Below are 14,014 nucleotides of genomic sequence, written 5' to 3' on the forward strand. Positions count from 1 at the left end.
TACCTTAAATATAAAATCAAACAATGAAAAAAGTTGAAAATAATAAAGAAGTAACTTGGACTCAAGAATAATAAAACAAACAATCTATTAATAATTAGAGATAAGTTTATGTCATTATTTTCACACGACATTGTCTTGTTTTCAGCACTCTAATCATTCGAGTGTCATGTGGACAGAGTCATCATTCGTTTTTATGTCTAATACACATTGTATTATACAATATAAAACTTAAGGAAATGGAAAATATTAGGTGTGGAAATGAAATTTTCAAGGATTTTCACCAGGAACGGAAACACTTGCTCAATTTTCTGGATTAAATTAATTATTACGAGAAGAGTATTTCTATGTACACTAAATTATGTAATAGAATTGACAAACGAATAAGTGTAATGGTAATTTTGAATATGAACGACATGATATTATTTATGGTCAATCACGGGTAGAAGTTAAATGATACTTAAGGTTGGGAAAAACTTGATTCAAGTTGGACACTGGTTCCAAGAGGTTGAGAATTTCTAAAAAAAATTGACGGCACACAGTTTGGACAACACTGAGTTAGATGTTACAGAGAATATGTATTTGTTCACTAGTGGACCTTTTTAGAACCTAGAAAGCTTGTCAAAATAAGGAACCCCTTAAATTTGTCAAAATATGTTATGTAAAATGGAAAATTTGGTAGTCAGCCTTAAAATTATTACTTTGACAGTCAATTTTACTCACAAAAAGTAATTACTGCCTCAATACTAAAAATTTATCACGAAAGAAAGTAATTCTCAATGCCAAGTCGATTAGTAACAAATTATATTATTATTATGCCCTACAAAAATAAAATTTCAGTCATCCATTTGACCATTTATTTCAGAAATATTTACAAAACAAGAGTAATTAATCATGCAAAACAAAACTCTTGATTTTCATCTATTATTCATCAATTTATGCAGCTGCATTTGGTTACTGATAATACACACTTATAGTGCCATGTTGTGAATTTCTATTTTACGTCCACAATACATACTGTATTTTATTTTCTAGGAAATAATCTATATGTAGATAAAAAGAAGTGTCTATCAATAAATAAATACAAATATTTGTCATCTAATCATCTGATTGTGTGTTCAAAAGTATCATTCCCTTATAAGGCATCCTAAAAAATTATTTTTTCATATCTTCAATATCTATTTTAACGTCATTGTGCATCTTTTTTATTTATGGGCGATTCTACAGATAATCAGTCCTTAAGCACCTGAATTTGACTAGATTGGGGATCGAATCCGAGTCGGTTGATCGACGCTCTTACCTCTACGCCACTACTGATATTTTGCTGCTTGGAAATATCATCATATTTTCTGATTATAATGCTTTTTAACTCATTTTACCTAACTCCCATTCCTGTCTGTTTTTATTGTATCCAGACTGTGGAAATGTCGAATTTGGCCGTTATTTTCATTTTCAAAAATATAATTGACCGTTTATTTTTGAATTTAGAAAGACGGTTATAGAATATCCAAAAAATTTTATCATTCAAAAATCAAAAATTTATAACGAAATTCATCATTTCTTAAACATTGAATCATATTTAGGTTGTGTAACAAAGAATCAAGCTTTATGTAACAGTTTAAGTCGAAAACTTACAAATTTTAGCATAGTTTTTTATAACGGTCAAAAATATTTTGAAATTTCGACTCCTTCGACGTTTTTTGAATCCTTCGACATTCAGTGTCGAAGGATTTCGACTCTCAGATTTCCACAGTCTGATTGTATCAAGTTAGCAAATGCCGATACTAATTTGATCTGCACGAAGTGTTTGTTAAATCAAATGTCATTTTGAAATGATTATAAGATAGATTAATCATGAATATTTCTTCTGAATTCGATCAATCTGTGGATTTTCCTTTATGTTTTGTACTATACAAGTGCATTCCTCGTGTACATAGAAACTTGACCTTGGTAAAAAACTTCACAAATGCAACGAATAATTCATAAAAAGATATTGCGTGTTTGCAAGTATAATAAAATGACTCGTGGCTTTTATGGCATTGATAACACATGATGTCAATGTATAAATATAACAATTAAAAACTAGTGTAATATGCTGTCAGACATGGCAGTAATTGTTTATTTACCTAAAGAGCGTAGCTAAAGACAAAAGAAGACTTGCATGTCATAAATATATAAGAATTGGATAAAAATAATTGAAATATTATTGAATTTCTGACAAAACTCAGTAAATGAACCTAAATAAACATTTTGGAAATATTTTTTGGTTTGAAGGCATAATTAAAAGAGTAAATAATTGAATTCTGTGGGAATATATCAGCTAATTAACCTTATAAAATTCACTACAATTTGGTTAGAAACTAAAGAAAATAGTATTGAGGTAGTCTTATGATTACAATGTTTAAATGATAATCTAGCGTTGCCCACGTAATTGTAATCAGATGAATGACTAAAGATAAGTAAATAATGATAAAGTTGGAGTCTTGCGAAAAATAAAAATCTTTTATTACACGTCATGTGGAGGAGAAAAAAATTGTCATCAGGTTTGATAAAAGTGAAATTAATTTTTCTGATATGGATGGATTTGTTAAGATCAAAGGTTTCAAGTCGAAGTGGCTCGGTGCCGGAATGGACTAGTTCTTCGGTACCTAATTATTGTAATATCAACCATGCACTAGCTCGAATGTCAGTAGGAGACATTTTCACCTGTCGATTCATATGTGATGGAAACGCGGCTCACAGCCTTCCTTGTTCTATAAATATATATTTAAAGGTTGAGTTTATTACTGCTTTATGCAGTATTATGTATATTAAAATTACATTAAATTCCATAAAACATAAAAATTTATGTTATATCCTTTATGGTGTCTATGCTCAGCATAAAGAAGTCATCATAAATGTAGCCTCTGACATTTTTTTATGTGATCAAGTTGCAGACCTTCATCATTGAAGAATTTAAGGCCAATTTTGATATCGATTGACTAAATGACGTTTATTTATTATTTATTTATCAACAATTTTCATGCATTCAAAATTGATTTCATATGCAGATATTATGAATATATATTAAGTCAAGACGGAACATAAAAAATTCCATAAATTCCTGTTGATTTTTATGAAGAATAACAAAACATTCGTTATAATTTTCATGATTTACTACTTTTATCTTTCCATCATTTTCATGACTTTTTGCATAAAACCGTGTATTATGGCGCTCATAAGGAATGAATAAATTTTCCTAATCGCATTTTTCACCTTTTATAAACACACAAAAGAAGAGAAAATAAGTAACTTGATTTAAAGCATGAGCAATTGATGACATCGTTTGTAGGGGCACGTTCACTTATTAAGTAACGCATTATGGAGGTGAGGGTGAGTGTCTAAGGTTTTGTTCAACTTTAAGCTATGAATAATTTGTTACAAAGGAGTAGAGTTTAGTCAAAACTTCGATTTTTCGTGTTCCATAATAAGTGAACAGTCCCTAAGTGTATCTCCAAAAAACTCATTGAAACACTAAACACAACCAGGATAAAATTTGGAAAATTATTAATCATTTCAATTAAAGATAATTACAACACTGAAAATAATTGAAAAATATACAGCTGTATCATGATGTGAACGCTATGATGTAGTCGTAGAAATGTGCATTATTGTTAATTGAGTTCGGAGTGGAATCAAATTAATAATTCATGAAAATTAATTTTTGACCACATTCATCCATGTATGATTTTTATCTCATCACAGCTGTGAAAATAAATATAATTTTATTTTTGCCATCGACAATTCATTAGCATATATCCAATTGGATGTTGGTTAAATTGAAATATTGATGAAATTCTGTATGAAAATAGTCTACATTTACTTAATTTTTGTGGTTTTTGAACGTCACTCGTTGATTTTTCAGTTATTCAATTGAAAAAAGGCTTAACATTTGCAATTAAATTGATTAATTTCACTAAAATCCTGCATGAATTGATTATTTGTAAGATAAAAATTCTGATCATCGAATGAAATATTTTAGGAACCTGAATTATTTAACCATAGTGCAAGTTCTCGACAAAAACAGGAAAGTTATAAATTATAGCAGGATAATACGAAAATAGAAAATAAAATTGATTAAAGAAAGACAGGAAGGAAAAATAATTGATTTTCATTAATCTTACTGTGAAATAATCAATTTATACTGATAAACATCGAATAATCTCAATTAATGAGCATTTCTCTAGATTTCAATCAATAAAAATCTTCAGCATGTATTATGAATAAATTTTATTTTCGAAATTCATCAAGATCTAAAGCTTTTTGTCTTTACTTTATCTTTTTTTTTTGGTATTTCCTTTCGAATGTGTTACTTTTATTTATACTTAGTATTATTTTCCTTTTAATTTAGCCTTTATCTTTTCCTTTAGAAGTTTCCTCCTCGAGTGTTTAAACACGAAAAATATTTTTTTTACAAAAAATTCCTCATTTTATATTGAAATCCAGCTTAAATTCTCGAAGTTCAATCTAGAACTTTTCTTTTGAATTTTGAACTTACGTTAATTTTTAAATTCTAAATGATCGTTATTCTCTTTTGCATTACATTTCAATTTTCAACAAATACTCAAATCAAAAATTTTGGACTAACTATAAATAGCTGTATTAAAATAATCATTTCTTCACTTATCTCAAGGGTAATGACATGAATCTGTCTATTTACTGTAATACCTACAAAAATTAGGGCATGTGTGTCATTTTTATCACTAAGAAAACATATAATCAGTCATCCAATTAGGAAAAACGATCTGCATGCATTTAATGAAAAAACGTCGAGAATAAATCTCCATGAAAGCTAATAAAAGTAAAAAGAACAATGATGACATGTAGATAAGAGTGTAAATGACAAAAATATTCAAGAGAAAGCTCTCTAATGCGTCACATGTGTAACAAAGCTTATGGGGCGAATATTGTCAAAGCATTGTGTTAGTACAAAAAATAGTAAAATTTGACTTTTCTTGTCCATAAATTATGTCATCATACGCACTCGTGTGTGTACGTATAGACAGCATATATTATGTAGCAAAAAGTTGAAATATAGCGTGAAAGGATTAGATTTAGTTCCCCTGTGCTTACACCGTCATATAAGTATGTATCATGAAGATATATATGTAATTTTCACAGCTTTTTGTGTAGTCTTTTTTAAGAGATTTCTGTACGAATTTAAAGCACTTTGGAATATCAAAAAATAACCATAAACTAGTTCAGATCATGGTAATCCAGCGCTGCGCTTGGACTACGATGACATTACTACCTGTGGCCACAAAGAAAGGCCAATAAGTTTGACTATAAAAAGGCAATCAAAGAACTTTTAAGCACTAAAAATCTGAAAATAAAGAAACTGAAAAAGCGCTTTATTTTCTCATGTTTAAATATTTTAAAACATTATTTTTTGTTCCTAGCAAATGTCAAACTCCATTTACATATATTCTTATATAATGCTCTCTTGAGAAAATATTGGGACTGCTTTAATTTTTCCAATAGTATGTAAACAAAGGTATAGTGAAATCCACAATGAAACATCTGATGTTTTGTCGAAAATGAAGAACTTTTTTAAAGCACTTAACCTGTCGACATTCTCTAAGAAGATTAGCTTGCATTAATGAATGCTAAGTAAATGTAAAAGTATGGAGAAAATTTTGTTTCTGTTTAGGGATAGAGGTTGGTTTCGTACTAAAGAGAAATTGAGACAAAAAGAGAAAGAATTCGGACAATAAATATTCCAAAAGCCTCTCAGGCTTTTCTCGGAAAGGAAAATCACATTTGCTTATTATTAAAGCACTTGACTTCGAATTTGACTTTTTGATATAAAAACCATTAATTTTCATTTTCTCGCAATCATGAATGGAATGTCTTTGGGATGTACTTCAATGAATGTTTTCGTAATTAAATATAATTCTGCGGCTAGTCAACGCAGTATGTTGGCATAGAGATTTTCTCATGATACTTTCTGCCAGATTTTATCGCATAATAAGGTTCGTTTATTTTTAATGCTTGTCAAAAAGTAAAAAATTTCAACTGCCAGTTATAATCGGTGTTGTTTAAATTATGCGCCGCGGTACACTGGTATGTCGAAGAACAAGCTCAAAGAAGCAAACATGACGGGGTTATCCAGTGGACAACAATGATTAAAATTAATATAATAAATTGATGATTTTGTAGATATGTATGAATCCACTGGAATGTGTTTATAATTCACCAAATATGAATTTGATGAAAATCATTCATGCTTGCGAGGCATAACGCACCTGATACTATAAATAATTTCATAACCAGCAACAAAATTCCTAAAATGTTAATTTAAATTCTATTTTTTTTACTATTGTGAGCAATGAAAGAGATGAAATTGTTATGCGTTTCCCATAGATATATCTACATATGTATGTATGTATTATGCTCATTTGCATAAAGAAATGTTTTTTTTTTTTTTTTTTATCAGAAAAAGTACAAATTGTATGCAAAACGAAGAAAAACTATAGAGCTTGAAGCAATTCACACGACTATAAATTTTATTATTGTATATGACAACCAACTGTGCTTGTGCCGTATGTGTGTCTCCATGAGTTTGATAGTTCAAAATGAGATACAAATGTTTAAAGCTTTCAATTTTCTTTCTTAATTAAATTTTTGAAATAAGGAGAATAAAAAATTTGTAGCAAAAGTTTAATTAAAAATTTGTTTTCACTTCAAAATTGTGCTGAGGAAAGAAGGAACAAAAAACCATCGTATTTCAGTTGATAAATAAAGTTTTATGTGCTTGTGTATACTTTTTTGTGTCTAATTTAAAAAAATAAAACTCAAAAACTTTTTCCACAGTAGGGAGAAGCAATTTTTTTAATTAATTTTGCCACATTTCTGATTGTTTTTCCTCTTTTTTTCGGATGCAATTTTGTGGGATTTATGCTAAATTTTTTCTTTAAACATTAAGTGACAAAACCTTGAGGCATTTCTCAATTCGAGATTAGCTTCAATGTGAAGTCTTTTATAAAATTTTGAGTTGAGATGATTCACAAAATTCTTAAATAACTCAGATGACTTTGATAAAATGACTGGCAACATCAATCATAATTATAATAAAATTAATATCTCAAAGAAAAGCTTCAAATGTTGTGAGTAGGAAAAAATGTCATCTCATTTTTTATAAGTAAGTAATGTTTAACTTTTGGCTGACATAGGACAAATTTAAAAGAAATTAAAAATTCAGTCATAAAGACATTTCTAGAAACGAGTCATGAAAGTGAGATGATTGAAGTATCAAAAACATCGCAGCATAAAGAACTTAAATCATTTTACCGAATTTTCGAATAAAAGAGCTCTTAATATTACATTTTGTTCCGTTGTCGATTGGTTTAGAATCGCAAAAATATTTCTTTTTTTCATTTCATAAACAAACTAAAACATTTTTAAAGCGTTGCTTTCAGTAAATTTAAATTTTTACCAACCATTAGAAAATTCAAATTATTTATTAAAAATAAATTAAATGACAAAATCTCTCAATTTTAATAAATTTTTGGGGTTACCTATTTACGGACCACTGGAGCAAAAAAGCGCCAAAGTCACTCGATAATGTCGAGTGTTTTTGTAATTTTTTCTGAAGTTTCTATTAAATTTTTTTTATATGCCTATAAAAATATTGTTCTTTGCTCCTTTCTACTTCTTTTACTTGTTGTTAAGGCTCAAAAATGAAGACAAAATTATCATTTAGACTTTCAAAACACGTTTTTGACGCTTCTTCTTTTGTTAAATAAAAGTTTTTCATTAAATTTTCATTTCATGAAAAAGATGTTAGTTCAAAAGTGCTCGCAGTGGATTTTTTATAGAGTGTAAATTATCCATTTGAAAAGATAAAAGAGAATTTGAATTGAATTTCAGGGTGAAATGACCGAGTGTAAATTTGAAACATTTCCAAACGGCTGTCAAAAGAAATAAAATTACCAAAAGCTTTAATAAAAATCAGTCATGAGCTTCTGAGTTAAAATTGATCTTTAGAATATAAGGAACCTATGGGAATTTAATTTCCTGTATGCTTACTTTTGTCGCTGTTCTAGCTAAAACTCTCTTTAGCTAAAACTTTGCTTATAAACTTCCTGTTAAGAAAATAACTTGGCTTTTTTAAGGCTTATATTGAGTTGAGAAAAAAGTTTGATTCCTTCTATTCATAAATAAGAACTTTTTCTGACCTCGAATGTCACCAAAAATTAAAGAACCGAGAAAAGTAAGAAAAGAGAGAAAAGATACGGTCAATGGAGAATTTGACTTATAAAAAGACATGTAAACATTTGGTAAAAAGTTTTCATGCTCCTCATTCATTTCCATTTTCTGTTTCTCGTCTTTCTTTAAATGCCATAAACATCTCCTTGGAAAGTAAGAAAAAAAATAATTTTTTTAAATAGCCTCAAGATTTTTCCATTTGCGTTTTTAATTTTCATTTCTTCTTCCTCCTTTTATTCTTGTGTCGAGCCTAACAATGAAGGAAAAAATTTCATACTTTGTATTAAAATTTGATTTACCTACATTACGAATATAAAAGCTCATTCTTCATAAAAAAGGACGTTTCTTTAGTTCTTGTAAGATCAAGAAATAAAATTCTTTTGTGGACCAAAAGTAAACTTAAAGGAATTATGAATTTTGATCAGAACTTTCAACAATTTGATATTAGTCAACAAAACTTACTGAAAAGTTGAATTGACGATTTGTGACATTTTGCAAATAAATTCAAATATTTGACGAAGGGAAACTTTTCCAAGGGCGGCTTTGAAAAAATCAAAATTTTGAATCATTAACAGAATTTAGCGATAGTTTTAAGCTATTAAATCAAGCTTTAAGTTAGTAAAAAACAGAGCTAATATTTCAAATCCGAATTATCTACAATATCTGGTTTCTGAGATGTCGCGTCAACAAAACAAACAACTCCAATTAGATATTTTAGAAAATTTCAATAAATTATACTATAAAAAGTCTATCACGAACAGCTCAGAAATCACTTCAACCCATAAAAAATCAATCAAGGAAGTGAAATTTTGTTATAAACAAACATCAATGTCCTTACCTAATTAACATAAAAACCAGGATATGTGTATATAAATGAAACTGCATTTTCATAAAAGAAGAGTTTGTAGAGCTTCTTAACATGTTTGTAAACATATCATATAGCTTATTATAATGGTATTATGACGTTGTCATCAAGAATAAATAAACACTAACAAATTTCACACTTCATTACCGCACAATGAGCTTTAATGTAAACATGAAGCGTCATTAACTGCTTTACTTTGAAATTGCTCATATCCTCATGACAATTATTTTTTATGATATGTTCATACATGCTGCAAACAAGAATCTATGGTATTTTTAAACAAACTTGGAAGATTTTCGTCGTCTTGTTGTTGCTTTATATGAAAGAAGTCGAAATATGAAACAAGAAAGAACATTTAAAGAGCTAACAATATGTAGTTGTCATTAGAACACAAAAAAAGCAGTTCATTTACATTGATTGATGATAATTTCTGTTCATTAAGTTTCTATTTAATTTTTATGCAACTTCAATTCGTTCATTAGCGCGAAAACAAGAAGCTTTAACTGAAGAGTTAATTTCATTAGAGTATTAATTTTTTGCTTTGAGTTGTTAATAGGAATAAATATTTGTTAAACTCTGTGAGTCCAAGTTGACAACTTCTATGATGTACTTTAACGCCACCAAACAGAACATACGTGTATTTAAAAAACAACAAATTTTTATTCTTGCCAAGTGTCTCTTAAAGTGAGAATTCACATTTCCATAAAATATTAAGAGCATTTTACATATTAAATGTAAACTTCTAAAACCTAAGCTTTATTTTGTCAAGCTCTCAATATCAGTGATGAGCAACCTTATATTTTTCACGGTACACCTAAAAAAAATTGACGACACACTAGTATGCCGCGATACAAAGGCTCCCTACCACTGCTCTATATCGTTCAGGTATTATCTCAAATAAAACTTTTAAACTAGAGCTTTCAGATTTTTGAATACAAAATTGATTACGAATGCATCGCTTTTTACCAGGCTAAAATATTCAATTCTGCATGCCATTCAGGATCTTAAGTGTGTTGAATGTTGTTTTGAAAATTTTGTTATTCAAACTATTAAATGCTATGCTGAATCCACCTGTAAAATGTGAAACTTTCTCTCTGTATACAATTTTGGAACATTGAATAAAATGTAATATTCATGCATTTTAATCAAATTTACGGAAAATCTAGAAACGAAAAGCATATACAATATGCTTAAAATCATTGAAAATTTTCACAATTCATACAAAAGCAGTTGGAAAAAGAATTAGATTATTTGGTTTATTGCGTTTCATAGGAATTCAACAACTTTTAAACTTTTATAGTCTGGTTTTTAACGATAATGTTATAAAGAGATTTAAGATAAAATTAATCTAGGAATTGTTGATCTGACAGAATAAATATAATTCCAAATAACCATAACCCGAGTGGAACTTGAAGCCACATCCTACGATTTTCGGTTGCATGCTCCTACTGCTAAGTTATCGAGGGCTATTTTACTTAATGACAAATTGCCAAATATTTTGTATCCTCTTCACTACTGCACTCCCAATAACATACCATTGTAAGGCCATTGCAGGAATTCCATTCTAACAGAAATCGACAAACAGTCATTCCAAAAACTATTTCGCAAAACATTAAAAACTATGCGGAAATAGGTGAATTCGTGTTCAATGCTCAAAACAAGTATAGCGTGAAAAAGTGATAATTTATTGAAGCACATGAAAGGAGTGCGAGAGTGAAAATCGCTTAGTGGAAAATAACATTTTCATGCTTAAAAATTATATTGGGAAAATGGTGAAGAAAAAAATTCGATTTTTCATATTAAAATATTTAATAGAATAAAAACAGTGCTCTATGGAATGGTTGAGGCTAAAAAAATTATTCGAACAATTTTCAAGATTTTTTTATATATATTTTTTGGTTGAAATTTATTTAATACAATTTATAAGCTACACCCATTGCTGTTCGTATCGAAAATAATATTTCATATTGGCGATATAATTTTCAGAAAAATTTATATATACCTAGCAATGCCATTGCAATGCGAAGCAGGTGAATAACATTTAAATTGGAATCGCATTTTACCCCATCTCCAATATTGTGCAATATATATGATGTATATGTTGGAAATTGGCTTGCAAGAGAATTGTAAAGAAGGAAACAGATTGAAAATAATAATATAACAGTATAAAGCGCATTTAAATTAGTGAGCAGCTTGAACTTAGCAACCAATCAAATTAGTAAATCATTTGCTGCATATCTATATAAATTGCACTTTTCTTACTTTACCTTACCTTTTATCGCTAGGTTTTTGATTACATTTGAAATATTTGCTTTATTTGATGTCGCATAGTAAATCTGTGCATTTTGAATCACAATTCTTATTTATTGTTAAGAAGGAAGTTCCTTAAGGATTTGATAAATGAAATGTTTATTCTTTAAAGTTCTAAATCAGACTAAAATATTCATATGAAGGGGTTAGCAACTATAAAAGGGGAAAATCAACTAATTCTAGTTGCAAATATAATTTAAATATTAACGACAGTTAACATATTCTCCTCACATACGATGAACTAAAAGTTTACAATTACCATCATTATCATGATTTTTTAGACATATCCAGTACAGACCATCAGACAAATAATGTTCCATAAGCCTACAAATAAATCATTGCTTCGAAAATTGCAGCATTTAATAGTGGCGCTCGTTATTTATCTTTCGATGAATATTTCTATAAAAAATATATGGCTGAATCGAATGCGAAAAGAGAAAATTGGTCGATATGATAAATTGCTTTTTTTTGCTCTCTGTTGCTCGCGATGAAAATTTCTATTGCAGAAATTGGATACGTATATCTTTATCTTTTAATAATATATTTTCGGTTTTTAAGTGAAAGTGTAATTTTTAATAAATGAAAACAGTAAAAATGAGCAAAGCATAGGGTTGCTAAGGGCTGCCAAGGTAAACGATTAACGGACAGTATCGGCTTACGAAATTTAAAACGGAACAAACATACAACGGTATTTAACAATAAACAACAATACTTAAACATACTTATGAGCCAAAAATGTATAGCAGTGGTGGGCAATCTAGTATTTTTCACTGCCCACCTTGGTGGTAAGCCTCGATCAAAACCGCACACGGCATATAGGTTGCCCACAACTGCTGGCTTGCAGAGCCAAAGATAGAGTTTTGTAGAAAAAACAAAAGTTTTAAACAGCACTTTCCAAAAAAAGTTATTCATTTATGATTTATGCTGAAAAACTTATTATATCAAGTAGTATGTAAGTAGAAACCTTTTTCACACTTAAATTCACACCCGACTGATTTCTACCTACTTTTAAGCGCGATAGCTTCCAACCAAACAAAATGCGAATTGTGGAATGAGGAGAAAAAAGCAGGATGAAAAATATTCATTGGCGCTTCTACTTTTATTTATTTATTCTACTTTCAAACTTTTTCCCTTTTTCTTTATCTTGGAAAATGAGAGAAAGTTACAGTTTTACTTACATCTGCATTTTACTGTTGACTGAGGATTCATGAATAAATACACACAATTTATATCCATCATTTTTCTTCTTTTTAGTTGCTTGCTTACTTATTTACTTACTTACCATGATTATGTTGGTTAGGTGTTTATGCAATAAATATGCATTAAAAATTTTATGTTCCGAACTTCTTCTTTATCATGAACATCTTTCTACCATATATTTACTTCAAAATATTTTTATTGAATGATGAACTCATAACTTTTTTCATTTATGGTTGAGAAAGCACTATTAAGCTTCTGAACTAAGATTTTATAAAATTCTGACCTTATTCATGCAAACACAATGGAAAGTAATTAAAAATCATAAATTTTGCTTCATAGAAAAACGATTATTAAGGGCCATAAAGCTCTTCTTTTGAAAAATCAATCAAAATATATACAGATACTCATACAGAGTTTACTCGATCATGCGGACTTTTGTATAGTAATGTAAACAATAGCATTTGCAAAACTATATTCTGAATTTTTTACCAATATCAAATGATACATTGGTTTTTAACTTTAGGCAGTTAGAGTAATAAATAATAAAGCATTTCCTGTGGTTCTGTACTAGCAAATTTAAATTTAAAGTTGAAAATTTTGCAAATAAATTTTTAAAAACTTTCTTTCATAGTGTTAGTGTTGACAAAAAATTCAAATTTTTGTCCGTTAAAAATGGCAACATTTTTATAAATCTATAAATCTTAGGTTGATCGTGTGTGAAAGAATGAATGAGGATGCTACATAAATAGTAGACACCATCATAAACTTTACCTCATCACAGTTGGATAACAAAATAAATAAGAAAGAAAAATATCCACAAAAAACTATTCATCGAAGAAAGAACAAGAGCTTTACAAGCTGATCTTCATTTATTTATGGAATTAAAACTGGATGATGACTTATATTTATATAAATATCTTGCAGCACTTCCGAATGTTGTTGCTTCATTTCCTATAACCACTAAAAATAAATGACAATATTCTCTAGTTCCTCTGTAAGACGATGTCCTTCAAATATATTTATATGAATGCCTTTATGAATTATTCATGACTTTTTTTTCTAACGATAATTTTTCTCTTTGGGGCCGTTCACTTATTACGTTCGCTTTTTTCTGCGATTTTGTAACAGCCTAACCCAAAAATTTTTTTTTGAATGGACATTTTGTATAAATTCGTTTTTTTGCGTAACGTAATAAGTGAACGGCCCCTTTCCTTTTTTCTCTTTTTTCCATTCAATTTCTTTTTCACATTTGGCAAGTTTGAACCAGTCAGTCAGTTCAGGCTGTTGTTGTTGAGAGATTATGCTGAATAATATTATTTCTTATGATATATGTCAAAAAATTTATTATGTGCATATAAATGTATAGGTTGTGATGCATGTTTATGAATGAATGAG

Source organism: Chironomus tepperi, unplaced genomic scaffold (assembly GCF_022539635.2).
Source record: "Chironomus tepperi strain 1889 unplaced genomic scaffold, CSIRO-AGI_Ctep_v1 contig_376, whole genome shotgun sequence".
In the NCBI taxonomy this organism is placed as follows: domain Eukaryota; kingdom Metazoa; phylum Arthropoda; class Insecta; order Diptera; family Chironomidae; genus Chironomus; species Chironomus tepperi.